General features: G+C 41.2%; 1 pseudogene; it reads left to right on the top strand.

Annotated features, from left to right (window-relative positions):
• Nucleotides 1–717: 717 nt before the first annotated feature.
• LOC125554752 overlaps nucleotides 718–20,548 on the top strand; it is a 63,104-nt pseudogene continuing 43,273 nt past the window's right edge.

Genomic DNA, 20,548 nt, shown 5'->3' with positions numbered 1-20,548 from the left:
TCGTAATTCTCTTCGCCAATATTTTTATATATTCTAGAAATTATCACCATAAATTTTCAGCCGAATCCAAGAACTTTTATTTCTGCACAAAAATAACACCATGGCAATTCTGCTGAAAATAACGCTAGTCCGGGTTAGTTCCATTCAAATCATGCAAATTAGTGTCCAAAACAAGAGCAAACATGTTTGGAGAAGTAGATACGTTTGGGACATATCAGTTACTAATAATGATGCTTTAGTAGTAAGGCTTTATTGAGGGTTCCAGAATCACTACCACTAATATGAACTATTGTATCCTCTAGTAACTGGTCAAATGCATAAGTGGGCGGAGTCACGTATAGTACATGTTCTACTCGAGGTAGACTACGTACCATGCATGACACCATCATAGTCTCCCCCATAGGGTTACAATTCATGATAATTAAGGGTTAATCCCATGGACACAGCCTCTCTAAGGGCTCTCCGTAACTCCCCCATAAATTGCAATGGCGAGGAATCGAGGATTTTACTGTCACCTCAAATTACCCCAACGCCCCAACCCTTCACAATGACAATAATATAATTCACGGCACAAGGCACAAATGTGAGTGAGCATTCCTCTCAACATTTGTGAAGGTTACTAACTTGAATCATGTACATGTAATATTGGATCGCAACAGTTATCATAATGGGTTCAACCATATCCTCAAGAACTAGTTCAACTACTCAAACAAAGACATGAAGGTTAGGGACAAGTTACAAGCTGACATCAAGCCGATGAAGGGAGAAGGCATGCTGGTGATGGTGGAGACAGCGATGCTGTGATGATGGTGATGATGATGCCCACACCGATGGTGAGGGAGATGGAGATGGGGGTGGCGCTAGTGACGGCGCCGGTGTAAGGGCACCAGCCCGGCGGCCGGTGCTTATGGCGGCAGAGCCTCCTCCTCTTCCCTTTGCATTGTCCCTCCTTCTATTGGTGGTCGAGCAGCAATGGAGATGGTTGTGGATGAATGATATGTGATGGAAGATGGATTATGAGATGGTATGTCGGCGGCTAGCATTGAGGAGGTGTATATAAGGAGCCTCCCTAGCCTCCTCTCTTGATGGGCTTCATCCAAGGGCTCTCAATGAGCCAAATCCTCTCCCAATCTCTTCTCTACGAGCCAAGGACCTCCCGAGATAGAACAGGGGTGAAACCGGTGAAGAATCCCATCTGGAAGGGCAACTTTCGGAGCTGTCTACACATCATACTCCCCCCAAAACAACCGCATGTGTCACATGGATGTCGTCTTTTGATGTGACCTCTTCCGGTAAAATGATCACCATTTCTTCATGCAAACTCAGAATTTTTTGTTCTTGGGCTGGTTGGATTCATATTAACGATGTCGATCCATTCCTCGTTTCATATGTTGATTTGGAGCACTTTGAAAAAAAAAACTTTTTCCTACCTCCGGAGTGGCTGTCTGGACCCTAGTTGACTCCGTATTGAACCCATCCTTGGTCCTTTCATCGTACTTGGTCCTAGGTTTCTCCAACACACCTGTAGACACAAGAAAACTAATGATAATGAAGTAAAATACTAAAGGTGCAATGCTCACAAGGAAAAGTGTAGATACCGATAATCATGCATAATGGATAACTATTTGGTTCAATGGTACATGATATATCAAGAGAACATGCAACAAATGAGCTCTAAAATTTGTGAAATATAGAGCTATCACCCAGTCGGAAAGAACTCCAAACTTAAGCATGCTCAACTTGGAGCAATTTCAGGATGGGTGACTAACTGGGAAGTTGGTCCTAGGTGCGCACGAGTGAGGACAAAGTGAGCGGGGAAGACTAGTATTGATATGTGGGGCTAGTCTAGATTCCATCAGGAGTAATGGGCAGTAACCGATGGCATTGTCTGGAAAGGTTTTCGAGTTGATGAGTCGTTTTGGGGTAGCGACCCGTGATGAGTCGAGCCTGGCAAATTGACTAGTCGCGAATAGTCTAGACTATTGGAGGGGTTTGAGTCAACCCTAGCAGTGCGACTCGTCGAGTAGTCGATGACTAGTCGTGCGACTCAAAAACAATGGTCTCCGGGGCATTACAACTTACATAGAGACACCTCGTGGCTCAACTCGATGAAGCACACAAAATCAGTAAATAAAATACACAAGGAAGGTTGAGTTGGGGCTGCCACAAAAATGTGATATATTGATCGGCACATATTTTGGCATGGCTGCATGTTGCACGAGAAGAAAGAGCGAAGATACAGATTTCTAACTTCTAGCAATAAGTACTCCGTCTGATTGAACCTACTAGAAGGGGATTCTTGAGAAAAAAACCATACGGATAGGGAACTATGTGTAAATGTACTTGCAAACTAAAATCCACCATGAAAATTCCATTATGAGCCATCCTAGTAAGAGAGGGAGAGAGTGCCATATCCATATTGTTAGGTGAGCATATGACACCTCACGGAGGAAGAACCCATGTGAATCCACGGATTGGAGAAAGGATGAAGCCAAAGATTATGATCTGTCGGATGACGCGGTTAAACTCCTGAGCACATATGCATCGACGATTCGTCGGGTGTGAGCCAAGTGGTGTTGATCTTTAATGAAGATGTACAGTAAGATCATTCGTACCTGCAGAGGCATGGATAACAAAATTAACTGAGAAAGTAAGAGGAAAATAATATTGAATTTGCTGAACAGTCCAATAGAATGAGATGGTTCCAGAATGAGGAGAGAAAGACGATCCAATGTGAGGAAGAAGAGTACATGAAGAGGAATGGTCGACGGGGAGAAATGTATTTGGTCGATTCGATGCAATGAAAAGGCATTTTTTAGAAAATGAAGAGGCAAAGTGAAAGGAAATGTTGGGGCTAATTTGGGTGGGCCATAGGGCGCAACTATAGAGCCCGCTTACAAAAACTTGGCTTGGGCAGCTTAGGCAAAAGAAAATGGGGAATGGTTTCGTAGCCCACGCACAAGAAGAAAGTCAGGATGTGGCGAAAGTTTCAATGTGCATGCAACATGTTGTATAAAAGGGATGATGTGGCTGCATGGGTAGGCAGGAAAAGTGTGAAGGGATCCTATTTAGATATAGAAGATTTGTGCCAATGCTGCTTTTCTTCATATATTTTTCAGCAAAATATGTTCTAACATGTGATGTTATCTACACCTGTATACTAACATCATCACCTACTGTATCAACTTGCTTCTAACTTCCTATAATTCATGTTCCACACATTGTTGGAAAAGTTGAAATCAACTTATCTGAAACGGAAGGAGTTCCACAAGATATTATTGTTCCTACTGTTGGACTTAACATTGGTCGTATTGAGGATCAAAATACAAAACTTATTTTCTGGGATCTTGGAGGCAATGTAAGATTGTCAATGCGAACATCTGGTCCAAAATTCTAATGGGAAATTGGGGATACTCCATTTATTGTGGTTGGTTATCTTTCGTGTATGATGTTAGGTTAATTGGACTTGCAACCTATGTTGGTTTGAATTTGTAACATCTGGGGGTTGTATATCTTAAGATTGAAGGGCTATAATAGTGTATCAGTGGTAAGCATAGAATATGAGGTACTCATGATTTTTTTTGTATTTGGAACAAGGAAATGCATGCCCCACTTGATTATTTTTGAGTATAATACCCTGGAGGTCCTAAAAATATTCCAAGTGTGTCAAGTAGTTCCTAAAAGTTTGCAATCATTCACCTCAAGTCCTAAATGTGTGTAAGTCATTCACCACAGTTCCGAAAAGTATTACAAGTGTGTCAAGTAAGTCCTAAAGGACCCGGGTAAAATACACATATAGGACCCATGGTGAACGATTTCAAACCTTTAGGACCTTTCTTGACACACTTGGAATACTTTTAGGACCTGTAGTGTATTTTACTCATTATTTTCGCATGGTTGGATTGTTTCCATGATTTTGACAATGTGTTGTGTTTTGTCTAATAAGGTATTAGGGAAGCATGTGATATGAGTATATGGCCCATTATTGCAGCCTTATCTGCATTGTTTTCTTGCATATACTCCATGTTCTTGTTAAGAATTCCACTGGTAGATAACACCTTTTGTGTGTAACAAGAATTTCATATAAGCTAATCCACATATGAGTTGCCATTTTCCAGCCAAGACACCATTTGCTTGCTTGATAGGTTGGCCTATGCACGATCTAGGAAAAATATTACCAAGAGGCCCATGCTATAATATATGTTATTGATGGTGTTGTTGAATCATCACTTGATGATGCCAAATCTGCTCTAGGTAAATTGATCCTTTTTAATCCTAAACTAACTATTATATCATCGTTAGATTCATAATATATTCTTGTTATATCTGATGACTGGTGGATTTTACTGAAGAGAAACATAATATATAATTCTTCAGAAAAGGTTCTTTGGCATGAGGATCTAAAAGGGGCACAAGTCCTGTTATTTTCCAATAAACATGTCAAAGGTTTAATGCCAGTTACTAAAACGAATTGTAAATTTCTCATTTTGTGTTATCTTTTGGACCATCAAAACATATTATTGGGGTTAAATCGTTAAATAGTTGTGGTCCTTAGAGCAAAGTTAGCATGTCAATCAAAATAAGATGCTAGTCAAGTCCACCTTCTACATCCTTGTTTTATAAAGTGCCTACACATTATAACCTGCCAATTTAAAATGACCCGCCAAATTAATATTCACATATGCCTATAGAAATGCCCACTATATCATTGTATATACAGCAAAAAACAGACAAGGGGATGTGGCCGTTCCATGCTAAATTATACGGTGTATTAGGCTTTTCATTGTCTCAAAGGTATAATTTTGATCATTTAATTTCCCAAAAATTTGTATTGTTAAAATTAAATTACGAAATTACTTCTTAGTTGTAGCAACGAATCTGTCAATAATCTAATTTTTTGTAGTAACAATTTTATACATGTATATGTATACCGTGTCACATATTTTAGTAAGCTCAATTGCCCTTATTTTATTGTTATTTTAGCAGATAATAATGCACCCCCTTCTGGTCTAATGGGCTAATTTTCTCCAAGTTTTATACTGTTGCGAAAGTCCTCTCAGTTGGTTGACATTTACTTGTATAGACTAGGATCCATACATTCTGTCGTGACCCAACACAGAGCAATACACATCATACATACGCAGAACATGCAAGTATGTGTTGGTACAACATGGCATCACAACATAACTCTACGACTCAAGGTATTTTACTTAAGAGGCCCTAAAGAGCCATACATAACATGATATTAAAAACATGGGTTTGATGACCCAACATATAAAGTCATACAAGCAACAAGCGGAAGCATAAACCTGTCTGAGTACAAACAGCTGAAAAGAAAGAAGGCTAGGAAGCCTGTCTATCTACAAGATCCTCCATAGGATCCAGGCCTCTATCCGGGATTCCCAAGATAATTATCGAAACCCATGTGGAACTATTAGAGAGACTGAAGTCTCCTATGCAAAAACATAAATTAAGTAAACATGAGTACAAATGTACTCAATGATGACCCACAAGTATAGGGGATCTATCGTAGTCCTTTCGATAAGTAAGAGTGTCGAACCCAACGAGGAGCAGAAGGAAATGATAAGCAGTTTTCAGCAAGGTATTCTCTGCAAGTACTGAAATGAGTGGTAACAGATAGTTTTTTGATGAGATAATTTGTAACGAGAAACAAGTAACAAAAGTAAATAAAGTGCAGCAAGGTGGCCCAATCCTTTTTGTAGCAAAGGACAAGCCTGGACAAACTCTTATATAAGGAAAAGCACTCCCGAGGACACATGGGAATATCGTCAAGCTAGTTTTCATCACGTTCGTATGATTCGCGTTCGGTACTTTGATAATTTGACATGTGGGTGGACCGGTGCTTGGGTGTTGTTCTTACTTGAACAAGCATTCCACTTATGATTAACCTCTATTGCCAGCATCCACAACTACAACAAAAGTATTAAGGTAAACCTAACCATAGCATGAAACATATGGATCCAAATTAGCCCCTTACGAAGCAACGCATAAACTAGGGTTTAATCTTCTGTCACTCTAGCAACCCATCATCTACTTATTACTTCCCAATGCCTTCCTCTAGGCCCAAATAATGGTGAGGTGTTATGTAGTCGACGTTCAGATAGCACCATTAGAGGCTAGACAACATGCATCTCATCATAATATCGAACGAATACCAAATTCACGTGACTACTAATAGCAAGACTTCTCCCTTGTCCCCAGGAACAAACGTAACTACTCACAAAGCATATTCATGTTCATAATCAGAGGGGTAATAATATGCATAAAGGATCTGAACATATGATCTTCCACCAATTAAACCAACTAGCATCAACTACAAGGACTAATTAACACTGCTAGCAACCTACTAGCACCAATCCCCGACTTGGAGACAAGAATTGGATACAAGAGATGAACTAGGGTTTTGAGATGAGATGGTGCTGATGAAGATGTTGATGGAGATTGCCCTCTCTCGATGAGAAGAGCGTTGGTGATGACGATGGCGATGATTTCCCCCTCCGGGAGGGAAGTTTCCCCGATAGAACAGCTCTGCCGGAGCTCTAGATTGGATCCGCCAAGGTTCCGCCTCGTGGAGGCGGAGTTTCGTCCCGAAAGGTTGCTTGTTATTTTTTTCTCGACGAAAGACTTCATATAGGAGAAGATGGTCATCGGAGAGCCACCAGGGGGCCCACGAGGTAGGGGGCGCGCCCTAGGGGGCGCCCCCCACCCTCGTGAGAAGGGTGTGGTCCCCCTGGTCTTCATCTTTGGCGAGGATTTTTCATTATTTATTATAAGGTATTCCATGGAGTTTCAGGACTTTTGGAGTTGCACAGAATAGGTCTCTAATATTTTCTCCTTTTCTAGCCCAGAATTCTAGCTGCCGGCATTCTCCCTCCTTATGTAAACCTTGTAAAATAAGAGAGAATAGCCATAAGTATTGTGACATAATGTGAAATAACAGCCCATAATGCAATAAATATCGATATAAAAGCATGATGCAAAATGGACGTATCAACTCCCCCAAGCTTGGATCTCGCTTGTCCTCAAGCGAAAGCCGATAACAATTAATATGTCCTCATGTTTAGTGGTAGAGGCGTCGATAAAAATAAAATACGGACATGAGGGCATCATGATTATTCTCATAACAGTGACATACATAGATATTGTCATATGATTACTTATGTTCAAGTGATGATCTATTCACAGTGCAGAAGTATGAATCAGAAACCTTATTGAGAACCAACAAACTATAACCTCAGTCATTGAAACAATTGCAATTTATCATAACATCAGAAAGAGTCTATGTCAGAGCTAAAAAGCAAGTCCACATACTCAACTATCATCTAGTCCTTCATAATTGCTAACACTCGCGCAATACTTGTGGTTACGGAGTTTTAATCGAACACAGAGAAAGATAGGGGCTTATAGTTTCGCCCCACAACCTTTTACCTCGAGGGTAATGTCAACAATAATAACTCATGCCCCCCTACATCCAATTATATATATCTATCAGGATCTTTCCAACATATTGTGCTTGCCAAAGGATAAAATGTAAAAAGGAAAGGTGAAGATCACCATGACTCTTGCATAAGGTAGAAGATAATAATAAAAGATAGGCCCTTCGCAGAGGGAAGCAGAGGTTGCCATGCGCTTTTATGGTTGGATGCACAAAGTCTTAATGCGAAAGGACGTCACTTTATATTGCCCCTTGTGATATGAACCTTTATTATGCAGTCCGTCGCTTTTATTACTTCCACATCACAAGATCGTATAAAGCTTATTTCTCCCACACTAATCATACATATTTAGAGCAATTTTATTGCTTGCACCGATGACAACTTACTTGAAGGATCTTACTCAATCCATAGGTAGATATGGTGGACTCTCATGGCAAAACTGGTTTAAGGTTATTTGGAAGCACAAGTAGTATCTCTACTTGGTGCTGAGAATTTGGCTAGCATGAGGGGGAAAGGCAAGCTCAACATGTTGGATGATCCATGACAACATACTTTATCTCAGATTTAAGAAAACATAACCCATTACATTGTCTTCCTTGTCCAACATCAACTCTTTAACATGTCATATTTTGATGAGTGCTCCCAATCGTAAAAGATGTCAATAATAGTATATTTATATGTGAAACCTCCCTTTCCTTATTACTTCCTATTAATTGCAACGATGACCAAAGCTATGTCTGCCAACTCCCAACAACTTTTAATCATCACACTCTTTCTATGTGAAGTCATTACTATCAATAAGATCAATATGAACTTTTGTTTCTTCTTGTTCTTTCTCTCTTTTCTTTTACTTGGGATCATGGCAAAAATAAACAAGCCCTTGACTCAATCACTAATGTTTATTATATAGCTCAAGGACTCGATTACACAGAAGGATAATAAAGCAAAACTCATGACTAGATCATGCCACAAACTTTATTCTACTAGATCAAAATACTACTGATAGGATCGAACTAAGGAAAACGGTAAAGATAGGAGTTGTGATTGTGATATGATACCGGGGCACCTCCCCCAAGCTTGGCGGTTGCCAAGGGGAGTGCCCATGCCCATGTTATTATATCTCCTTGGTTGGTGAAGAAGGTGGAGGTGTTGTTGATGATGCAGGCTTGTCATCCATCTTCCAATGCATAGGTTCACCATCATAGAAGGATGATCGAGTCTCCGGAATCCTCGAATCTGCAGCCAAACTCATTCTTTTGAATATATATTCATACTCACAGTTTTGGTTTTGCAGGTCCTAGATTTGGTCTTGGAGGTGCTCGATCTTCTCATATAGCTTGAAGATGGCCTCCTCGGTGTTCTTGGCATCCGGCTTGTAGTTGTTAGTGAACTCCGCGAGCATCGTGTGGCTAGCGTTGATTCCACGCTCCACCATCCCCTGGCACTTGAAAACTTGTTGCTCGATTGCTTTGAGCCTCGTCTCCATGCTTTCGGTTCCCTTTGGTGCCTCAGCATCGCGGAGGTGCAGCAACCCATCACGCATCTCAATGGTTTGAGGGTGTCGCAGCACCTCTGCGAGGTAAGGGTTGATGACCTCGAAGAACTTGTCCTTGGAAGCACTTGGGGACGTCATGATAATCTAGATCTGTCAGAAAAACAACTCGAAATAAAAACAGGAGATTTTTGCATGATACGGGAGTCAAAACCCCCGGGAGATTATATAATGAATTTTTATTGACCAAAATACGTATCATGCAAGAAAACGGAGTCCGGAAGGCACACGAGGAGCTCATGAGGTAGGGGGGCGCGCCCTCCACCCTCGTGGGGCCCTCGTGTCCTTCCTGGACTGCTACTTAATTTTCTATTTTTCTAAATATTCCAGAGCGGAGAAATATTGCCTTAAAATTGGTTTGGAGTCGGTTTACTTACCGTACCACATACCTATTCCTTTTTGAAGTCTGAAACGTTCTGGAAAGTGTCCCTTATGTATTCCTCCGGGGTTGTGGTTTCAATAATATTGGTTTCAACATTTATGGGATTACCTGAGATATAATGTTTGATTCTTTGACCGTTTACCACCTTCGGATTTGTGCCTTCAAAGTTATTGGTTTTTATGGCATCGGAACGATAGACCTCCTCGATAACATTGGGGCCTTCCCATTTAGAGAGAAGTTTTCCTGCAAAAAATCTTAAACGAGGGTTGTGTAGAAGTACATAATCACCTACATTAAACTCACGCTTTTGTATCCTTTTGTCATGCCATCTTTTAACCTTTTCTTTAAACAACTTGGCATTTTCATAAGCTTGGGTTCTCCATACATCAAGTGAGCTAAAATCAAATAACCTCTTTTCACAGAAAAGTCATAGTTGAGCTCTTTAATAGCCCAATATGCCTTATGTTCTAGTTTTAGAGGTAAGTGACATGCTTTTCCATATACCATTTTGTACGGAGACATACCCATAGGATTTTTATATGCAGTTCTATAGGCCCATAATGCATCATCAAGTTTCCTGGACCAATTCTTTCTAGACCTATTGACAGTCTTTTGCAAAATTAATTTGAGTTCTCTATTACTCAATTCTACTTGACCACTAGACTGTGGGTGATACGGAGATGCAATTCTATGATTGACGTCATATTTAGCAAGCATTTTACGGAAAGCACCATGAGTAAAATGTGAACCACCATCAGTCATTAAATATCTAGGGACTCCAAACCTCGGAAAAATAACTTCTTTAAGCATTTTAATAGAAGTGTTATGATCAGCACTACTAGTTGGAATAGCTTCTACCCACTAAGTAACGTAATCAACAGCAACTAAAATATGTGTATATCCATTAGAGGCAGGAAAAGGTCCCATATAATCAAAGCCCCAAACATCAAACGGTTCAATAACAAGTGAATAATTCATAGGCATTTCTTGACGTCAACTAATATTACCAATTCTTTGACATTCATCACAAGCTAGGACAAACTTAGGGGCATCCTTGAAGAGAGTAGGCCAATAAAAACCGGATTGCAATACCTTATGTGCAGTTCTATCTCCCGCGTGGTGTCCTCCATAAGTTTCGGAGTGGCACTTGCGTAGGATCTGTTCCTGTTCATGCTCAGGTACACAACGTCTAATAACACCATCTACTCCTTCTTTATAAAGATGTGGGTCATCCCAAAAGTAATGTCTCAAATCATAGAAGAACTTTTTCTTTTGTTGGTATGTGAAGCTATGTGGTATAAATTTAGCAACTACGTAATTAGCATAATCAGCATACCAAGGGGTACTATGAGAAGTACTTATGACATTTAATTGTTCATCAGGAAAGCTATCATCAATAGGTAGTGGCTCATCAAGAACATTATCTAACCTAGATAAGTTGTCTGCAACGGGGTTCTCAGCTCCTTTTCTATCAACAATATGCAAATCAAATTCTTGTAGCAAGAGAACCCATCTAATAAGTCTAGGTTTAGCATCTTTCTTCTCCATAAGATATTTAATAGCAGCATGATCAGTGTGGCTAGTTACTTTAGAATCAACAATATAAGGTCTGAACTTATCACAAGAAAATACAACTGCTAAAAGTTCTTTTTCAGTAGTAGCATAATTTCTTTGAGCATTGTCTAGAGTCTTACTAGCATAATGGATAACATTTAATTTCTTATCAACTCTTTGCCCTAGAACAACACCTACAGCATAATCGCTAGCATCACACATAATTTCAAAGGGTAAATTCCAATCAGGTGGCTGAACAATAGGTGCAGAGACTAATGCTTTCTTAAGTATTTCAAATGCGTCTACATAATCATCATCAAAGACAACTGGTATATCTTTTTGTAATAAATTAGTCAGAGGCCAAGAAATTTTTGAGAAGTCCTTAATGAACCTCCTATAAAATCCAGCGTGACCAAGGAAACTTCTTATACCTTTGATGTCCTTGGGACATGGCATCTTTTCAATAGCATCAACCTTGGCTTTATCAACTTCAATACCTCTTTCAGAAACTTTATGCCCCAAGACAATACCTTCATTAACCATCAAGTGGCACTTTTCCCAATTGAAGACAAGATTAGTTTCTTCACATCTCTGCAAAACTCGATCAAGATTGCTCAAGCAATCATCAAAGAAGATCCATAGACAGAAAAGTCGTCCATGAAAACCTCACAAATCTTTTCACAAAAGTCAGAGAATATAGCCATCATGCATCTTTGAAAAGTAGCAGGTGCATTACATAAACCAAAAGGCATACGTCTATAAGCAAAAGTACCAAAAGGGCATGTAAAAGTAGTCTTTGATTGATCTTTAGCCGACACAGGTATTTGAGAGAAACCAGAATAACCATCTAGAAAGCTGTAATGTGTATGTTTGCATAATCTTTCTAGCATTTGATCGATAAAAGGTAAGGGGTAATGATCTTTCTTAGTAGCCTTATTTAATTTGCGGAAATCAATTACCATCCTATAACCTGTAATAATTCTTTGTGGAATCAATTCATCTTTATCATTAGGAACAACAGTAATGCCTCCCTTCTTAGGGACACAATAAACAGGACTTACCCACTGACTATCAGCAACGGGATAAATTATACCTGCCTCTAGAAGCTTTAGTATTTCTTTTCTTACCACTTCTTTCATTTTAGGATTCAGACGTCGTTGAGGATCACGAAATGGTTTGGCATCTGCTTCCAAATTTATTTTATGTTGACATAGAGTGGGACTAATGCCCTTCAGATCATCAAGAGTATATCCAATAGCAGCATGATGCTTCTTCAGAGTTTTCAATAATCTTTCTTCTTCATGCTATGAAAGTTTAGCACTAATAATAACATGATATATCTTCTTTTCATCAAGATAAGCATATTTAAGATTATCAGGCAACGGTTTAAGCTCAAACACGGGATCACCCTTAGGTGGAGGGAGATCCCCTAGGATTTCAATAGGCAAATTGTGTTTCAGCATAGGTTCCTGTTTAAAGAATACTTCATCTATTTCCCTTCTTTCATTCATAAACATATCATTCTCATGGTCTAGCAAATATTGTTCTAAAGGATCATTAGGAGGTACGGCAATAGAAGCAAGACCAATAATTTCATCCTTACTAGGCAATTCTTCTTCACGGTGTTGTTTACTAAATTTAGAGAAATTAAATTCATGGGCCATATCATCTAAGCCAACAGTAATAACATCCCTAGTGCAATCTATGGTAGCATTAACATTATTTAAGAAGGGTCTACCAAATATAATGGGACAAAAGCTATCTTGTGGGGAACCAAGAACAAGAAAATCAGCAGGTTATTTAGTTTTCCCACACAAGACTTCAACATCTCTAACAATTCCCATTGGTGAAATAGTATCTCTATTAGCAAGTTTAATAGTAACATCAATTTCTTCTAACTCAACAGGTGCAATGTCATGCATAATTTCTTTGTATAAGTCAATAGGTATTGCACTAGCACTAGCACCCATATCACATAAGCCATGATAACAATGATCTCCTATTTTAACAGAAATAACAGGCATGCCTAGCATAGGTCTATATTTATCTTTAACACAAGGTTTAGCAATTCTAGCAGTTTCATCACAAAACTGAATAACATGCCCATCAACATTATCAGACAAGAGATCTTTAACAATAGCAATATTAGGTTCTACTTTAACTTGCTCAGGAGGTGTATATGTTTTAATATTGCTTTTACGAACCACAGTTGAAGCTTTAGCATGATCCTTTATCCTAACAGGGAAAGGTGGTTTCTCAACATAACAAGTAGGAACAATAGGATCATTATAAGTGAATGTATTTTCTTCAACTTTAATAGGTGCATCTACTTTTACTTCTATGGGAGAATGATATTTAAACCACTTCTCCTTAGGGATATCAACATAAGTAGCAAAACATTCACAGAAAGAAGCTACTATCTCAGAATCAAGTCCATATTTAGTGCTAAACTTATGGAAAATATCGGTATCCATAAAAGATTTAACACAATCAAAACTAGGTGTCATACATGACTCCTTAATATTGTCGAGGTCCCAATCTTCAGAGTTGCGGTTAATTCTATCCAATAAATCCCATCTAAATCCAATAGTCTTCATCATAAAAGAGCCAGCACAAGAAGTATCGAGCATGGTGCGATTATTTTCAGAAAGCCGAGCATAAATTTTTTGAAGAATTGTTTCTCTCGGAAGCTCATGATTGGGGCATGAATATAACATTGATTTAAGCCTCCCCCAAGCTTGAGCAATGCTTTCTCCTTCGCGAGGCAAAAAATTATATATATACTTGCGATCACGATGAACAAGATGCATAGGGTAATACTTTTGATGAAATTCCCATTTCAATCTTCTATAATTCCATGATCTCGTATCATCACATAGCCTATACCATATCAATGCGTCTCCCTTCAAAGATAAAGGGAATACCTTCTTCTTAGCAACATCATCGGGTACACCTGCAAGCTTAAATAATCCACAAACTTCATCCACATATATTAGGTGTTCATCGGGAAGCTCTATTCCATCTCCTGTAAAGGATTAGCTAGAAGTTTTTCTATCTTACTCGAAGGATACTCATACGGAATTTCATTTTCATGCTCATTTTCAATAGGTGCATTAGGTTGAGGAGAAACTCTTTGCTCTACTGGTCGGGGTGAAGATACCCCGAACAAGCCCCTTAGAGGATTACTTTCCATAGTAACAAGTGACAGTAAATTTCAGCAAACTATATAAATTTTTCCTTACCAAATTCCACCTACCAAAGGCGCTTCACTCCCCGGCAACGGCACCACAAAAGAGTCTTGATGACCCACAAGTATAGGGGATCTATCGTAGTCCTTTGGATAAGTAAGAGTGATGAACCCAACGAGGAGCAGAACGAAATGATAAGCGGTTTTCAGCAAGGTATTCTCTGCAAGTACTGAAATGAGTGGTAACAGATAGTTTTGTGATCAGATAATTTGTAACGAGCAACAAGTAACAAAAGTAAATAAAGTGCAGCAAGGTGGCCCAATCCTTTTTGTAGCAAATGACAAGCCTGGCCAAAGTATTATATAAGGAAAAGCGCTCCCGAGGACACATGGGAATATCGTCAAGCTAGTTTTCATCACGTTCGTATGATTCGCGTTCGGTACTTTGATAATTTGACATGTGGGTGGACCGGTGCTTGGGTGCTGTTCTTACTTGAACAAGCATCCTACTTATGATTAACCTCTATTGCAAGCATCCGCAACTACAACAAAAGTATTAAGGTAAACCTAACCATAGCATGAAACATATGGATCTAAATCAGCCCCTTATGAAGCAACGCATAAACTAGGGTTTAAGCTTCTGTCACTCTAGCAATCCATCATCTACTTATTACTTCCCAATGCCTTCCTCTAGGACCAAATAATGGTGAAGTGTTATGTAGTCGACGTTCACATAACACCACTAGAGGCTAGACAACATGCATCTCATCAAAATATTGAACGAATACCAAATTCACATGACTACTAATAGCAAGACTTCTCCCTTCTCCTCAGGAACAAACGTAACTACTCACAAAGCATATTCATGTTCATAATGAGAGGGGTAATAATATGCATAAAGGATCTGAACATATGATCTTCCACCAATTAAACCAACTAGCATCAACTACAAGGAGTAATTAACACTACTAGCAACCTACTAGCACCAATCCCGGACTTGGAGACAAGAATTGGATACAAGAGATGAACTAGAGTTTTGAGATGAGATGGTGCTGATGAAGATATTGATGGAGATTGCCCTCTCCCGAGGAGAGGAGCGTTGGTGATGACGATGGTGATCCCCGGCAGAACAGCTCTGCCGGAGCTCTAGATTGGATCCGCCAAGGTTCCACCTCGTGGCGGCGGAATTTCGTCCCGAAAGGTTGCTTGTTATTTTTTTCTTGACGAAAGACTTCATCGGAGAGCCACCAGGGGGCCCATGAGGTAGGGGGGCACGCCCTAGGGAGGGCGCGCCCCCCACCCTCGTGAGAAGGGTGTGGGCCCCCTGGTCTTCATCTTTGGCGAGGATTTTTCATTATTTATTATAAGGTATTCCGTGGAGTTTCAGGACTTTTGGAGTTGTGCAGAATAGGTCTCTAATATTTGCTCCTTTTCCAGCCCAGAATTCCACCTGCCGGCATTCTCCCTCCTTATGTAAACCTTGTAAAATAAGAGAGAATAGCCATAAGTATTGTGACATAATGTGAAATAACAGCCCATAATGCAATAAATATCGATATAAAAGCATGATGCCAAAATGGACGTATCACTCAACAAGACTTACATTGGAACTAGCTACCTATGCTCCAGTATCAACAATGGGGTGATGGAGTTTAACTGTGGCAAGCTAGCTTTGACTCAGTGGCTATTCTGAACTATGATTATCAGTAATTTCTTTGAGGTGGGAAAGCGCACACGAGTTCACATAATCACCATATCAATAGACCACTATGGATCTGCTCCCGTCTCCCTACAAGAAGGCCATCAAAAGCACTAATGCTTATCTTGCGTATTTTAGAATATCCACTTTAAGTTATCTATGAACCATATAAGTTTTCCAAGTAGTCCATATCCATGGATGCGGCTATTCGAATAGATCATTAATAACCCTACAGGGGTGTACTTCTTCACACACACTCCCACCACTTACCACCATGTACACGTCATGTATCTCGGTAACCTTGAAGCGGAAGCCTGGCGAGGATGTCTGCCACAACCTGACTAACTACGCAAGACTCTACTATAGGTTTATCGCCTATCTGAGAACTAACCCGTAAAGGAAGTCGGGCCGAAGTTTCCATCATGACCTTAAATGATATGCGCAGGGTTCCCATGCCCACCTCAACGGATGTACCTACGCTTGGTGCACGGTGCCATAGTTCCTGCTGCAATAAAGCTTAACCCTTCGGTCAGCGCTAAGTATGGCCCCCAGCACATCCTTCAAACACCAAAAACTAGTTGCAACTCCTGGACAGACATCATGGCGATTTATAAGTCGAAGAGTCAACTAAGGATCACAATGTGTGGTAGTAGCTAGTCTTGGATCACAAACACATAACTCGGTTCCTGAGGACGGTTTGAATGAGACAACCCACCATGTACTCCTACATGGTCTCTCATCACTACCTTTTCCAAACCATGTTCACACACTTAGCTCTCTACAGCAGGACATGTTCACCACAATTCCAATCCATCCCAGATGAATCAGACCTGACACAACTCTCACTACAAGAAATATGTCAACTAGTGACCTTATGTTAGTGACCCTTAAAGAATTGGTCATATATCTACGACCATTTGGGACCAATTGGTCAAAAGTTGCTCAGGGGGCTCCAAACCATCAACTATATCGACCATTTTGGCCATAAAGGTCGTAATTTCCTTACACGAAATGGTCATAAAGCAGACATCACTGATCCGCTGCCTTATTTCTAGCTGATCACGACCAATATAGATGGTCATAACCTTGTAAATTTTGGAGGATTGCTATGACTAGGCGCCACCTCATCAGTTTTGCCTATGTGTCATATCCATGTGTCAATTTTTGCCCTAGGTTGTGAAGCAACCTATATTTCTGTCATTCCCAAAATTTCCGAAAAATCTCATAAATTCTTTGGGTCCTATCTTCACCAAATATGTAAAAATACTTCCTTGCCTAGTTCAAAAATAATACAACAATATTCATTTTCCTATTTTGTTCAGAACACTACTTTGTGAAGGAAGTACTATTTATATATTCTTCATTGCCCTCAAAGTTTTTGGGCACTCTGTCAGGACCCTGATTCCAAGTCACATCGATCTAGCCGGTAACACCTCATATCACTTTGCGGCCTCACGCATGGTATTCCCACGGGTGTCGCCTTACCATGGCCCGGGACCGTTTGCGTCTTTTGGCTCACGTATATGATAGTGTTGCTAGCATCCATATGACAGAGAACCCGGGCCGACATGGCTAGTCGTGAACCCAAAGCGGCACTAACCTATGGGAACAGGCATACATGAATCACATCGAGCATGTCGGTCGGCAGCGTGTATATCCGGGCTGTAGCACTGGGCTAACAGGACACCGGGAACCCAGGCTGTAGCAGGCTAGGCAGGACTCCGGATGTTACCGCGTGACATTTCCCTGAAGGGACAGACATAGGAACGAAGTGAAACACATGCCGGCCAGTCAAGTGTCCTGAGAAGTAGTGCTGGGCTAACAGGACTCAAGTGAACCGGGCTGTAGCGGACTACTATGGCTCATGGAAGCATAAGACTACATTTCCCCATAAGATAGGCTGCCAAGGATAAACAACTAGATTGTCGGATCCCACACATACCAAGCATTTCAATCATACACACAATATGCACGACATGTGTAAATACAACATGGCATCACAACAAGACTCTACGACTCAAAGTATTTATTCATTAGGCTCTGAGGAGCGAGATATTACAAACATGGGTCTTACGACCCAACATACAGAGCATACAAGCAACAAGCACATGCGGAAGCTTAACTTGTCTGAGTACAGACAACTACAAATGAAGAAGGCTGAGAAGCCTGACTATCTACCAGATCCTGCCAAGGGCACAAGATCGTAGCTGAGGTATCAAGCTAAACGTCGAAGTCCACGCGGAACTACTAGCGAGACTGACGTCTCTCTGCAAAAACATAGAATAGGCAAATGTGAGTACAAATGTACCCATCAAGACTTATATCAGAACTAACTACATATGCACCGGTATCAACAAAGGGGGTGGTGGAGTTTAACTGCAGCAAGCCAGCTTTGACTCAGTGGCTAATCTGAACTATGACTGCAAGCAACTCTTTTGAGGTGGCGTTCACAAGTCCACATATTCACCATTCAATACACCACTATGGATCCGCTCTCGTCTCCCTATGAGAAGGCTATCCATAGCACTCACACTTATCTTGCGAGTTTTAGAGTATCCACATTCACTTGTCTATGAACTATTATAGGCAACCCAGAAGTCCATTACCGCGGACATGGCTATTCGAATAGATGATGTTAACCCCGCAAGGGTGTACTTCTTCACACACGCTCTCACCACTTACCTCCGTTTACACGACATGTACTCGGCAACCTTCAAGCGGAAGCCCAACGAGGGTGTCGTCCACAACCTACCTAAACACTCAAGTCTCTAGTCCATGTTTATCGCCTATCCAGGTTCCATCTGCAGGGAGTCTGGCCGAGGTTTCCACATACGGCCCCGGACGATGTGTATAGGGTTCTGAGACACCAAACGGGCCCGGCATGCCCGGCCACGGTGTATCTACAACATCATAGCCCACTCCTAGGGTCAGCGCTACGCACGGCCGCCAACACATATCCTATAAACACCAGAAACTAGTTGCAACTCCTGGACAGAGGACAAGGGTGATCAAGAAGCCGAGAGGGTCCATTGGTTTCGGGCCCAATGCGTGGTAGTAACTGTTTCATGGATCACAAACACAGAACTCAGTTCCTAAGGACGGTTTCAATGAGACAACCCACCATGTACTCCTACATGGCCTCTCACCGCTACCTTTACCAAATCGTGTTCACACACTTAGCTCACACACAGTAGGACATGTTCATCACTGTTCCAATTCATCCCCGATGAATCAGACCTGACTCAACTCTAAGCAGTAGCAGGCATGACAAATAAGCATGAATGAGTAGGCACATCAGGGCTCAAACAACTCCTACTCATGCTAGTGGGTTTCATCTATTTACTGTGGCAATGACAGGTCATGCAGAGGAAAGGGGTTCAACTACCGCAACATGTAATAGTTGAATCGTTGTTGTCCTAATGCAATAAAAGAGAGCAGGAGCGAGAGAATGGGATTGTATCGGAATGAACAAGGGTGTTTTGCTTGCCTAGCACTTCTGAAGATATCATTGGGTCTTCATTAGTGTCAACGATCACAGCATCGGTACAACGTCTATAGAGAGGGGACAACCACCGGCAATAGAGAAGGAACACAATCAATGCAATGCACAACATGATGCATGATAATTACATGGCAATATGTTGTTAATTGAGCTAATGCAACTAGCAACACAATTAAATGAAGTTGGTTTGAATACAAGATTCAAATTCCAACTCCATATATGATTATTTAAATGCCCTTTATTGGATTTGTCCTAAACAGTGGCCTTAAATTGTTCTAACATGCATGAAAATGCCATAAACAGATTCCTTGAATTTTTCTGATAATTTTTCATATATAAATTATTTCATTCTGAGTTATAGATTATTTTCTATGATTTTTTGAAGTTTTGGACATTTTCTGAATTAAATAAATCATTTCTGATTTATTTAAAATCCAGAAAAGCATTTATGACCTCATCACTGCGTCACTATGATGTCATCCAGTCAACAGGACGGGTCCAGGTCAAACCTGACCTGCGGGACCCATTGGTCAGTGACCCTGGGCTAGTTAGGTCGCCGAAAGGTGGGCCCGGTCAACGTTGACTAAGTCAAAGTCAAGCTGACACGTGGGGTCCGCAGGATTAGCACTAATTTAAGCAGGATATTTAGACTAACCTAATTAGGCTCGGGGACCCACATGTCAGTGTCTGTTAGGATGGGTAATTAACGGAGATTAGCACTAATTACGCCGCCACGTCGGCATGCCGGAGTTTGGCCGGCGGCGACCTCAAGCCGTGGCGGAGTCTGCTCGGGATTGAGCTACAGGTGATGGTTTTGAGCGTGGTTTGCAGCTACGGGACGCTGACACTCGCGCGCATCCAATGGTGGAGGCGGTCGGAGCTGGGGTGGCCTGCAGAGGCACCGGCGACGAGCGAGGCGGCGGCCGGAGCTACGGGTTCAAGGGGGGCGAGGCCACAGAGGACGGGAGGGCTAGCTAAGGGGCTCACTGAGCTCCTGAAGATGCTAGGAGCACGGTGCCGTGCTCGTTTTCAAGCCTCAGTGGCTGCAGTGACGGCGGCGACATCGCCGGCGCTGGGGAATTCTCGGCCAAGACGGGGCTATGGCCTAGAGGTCGAAAGCGACCAGGGGAGAAGGCGGAAACGACTCGGGGGCTCACTGTGGTGACGTAGGGATGGCCAGCGTGCTCGGGGAAGCGTCAGAGGCAGCGAATCGAC

Source organism: Triticum urartu, chromosome 4, assembly GCF_003073215.2.
Source record: "Triticum urartu cultivar G1812 chromosome 4, Tu2.1, whole genome shotgun sequence".
NCBI lineage: Eukaryota > Viridiplantae > Streptophyta > Magnoliopsida > Poales > Poaceae > Triticum > Triticum urartu.
The sequence above is the reverse complement of the archived record's forward strand: the minus strand, read 5'-3'. Positions and strand labels throughout refer to the sequence as shown.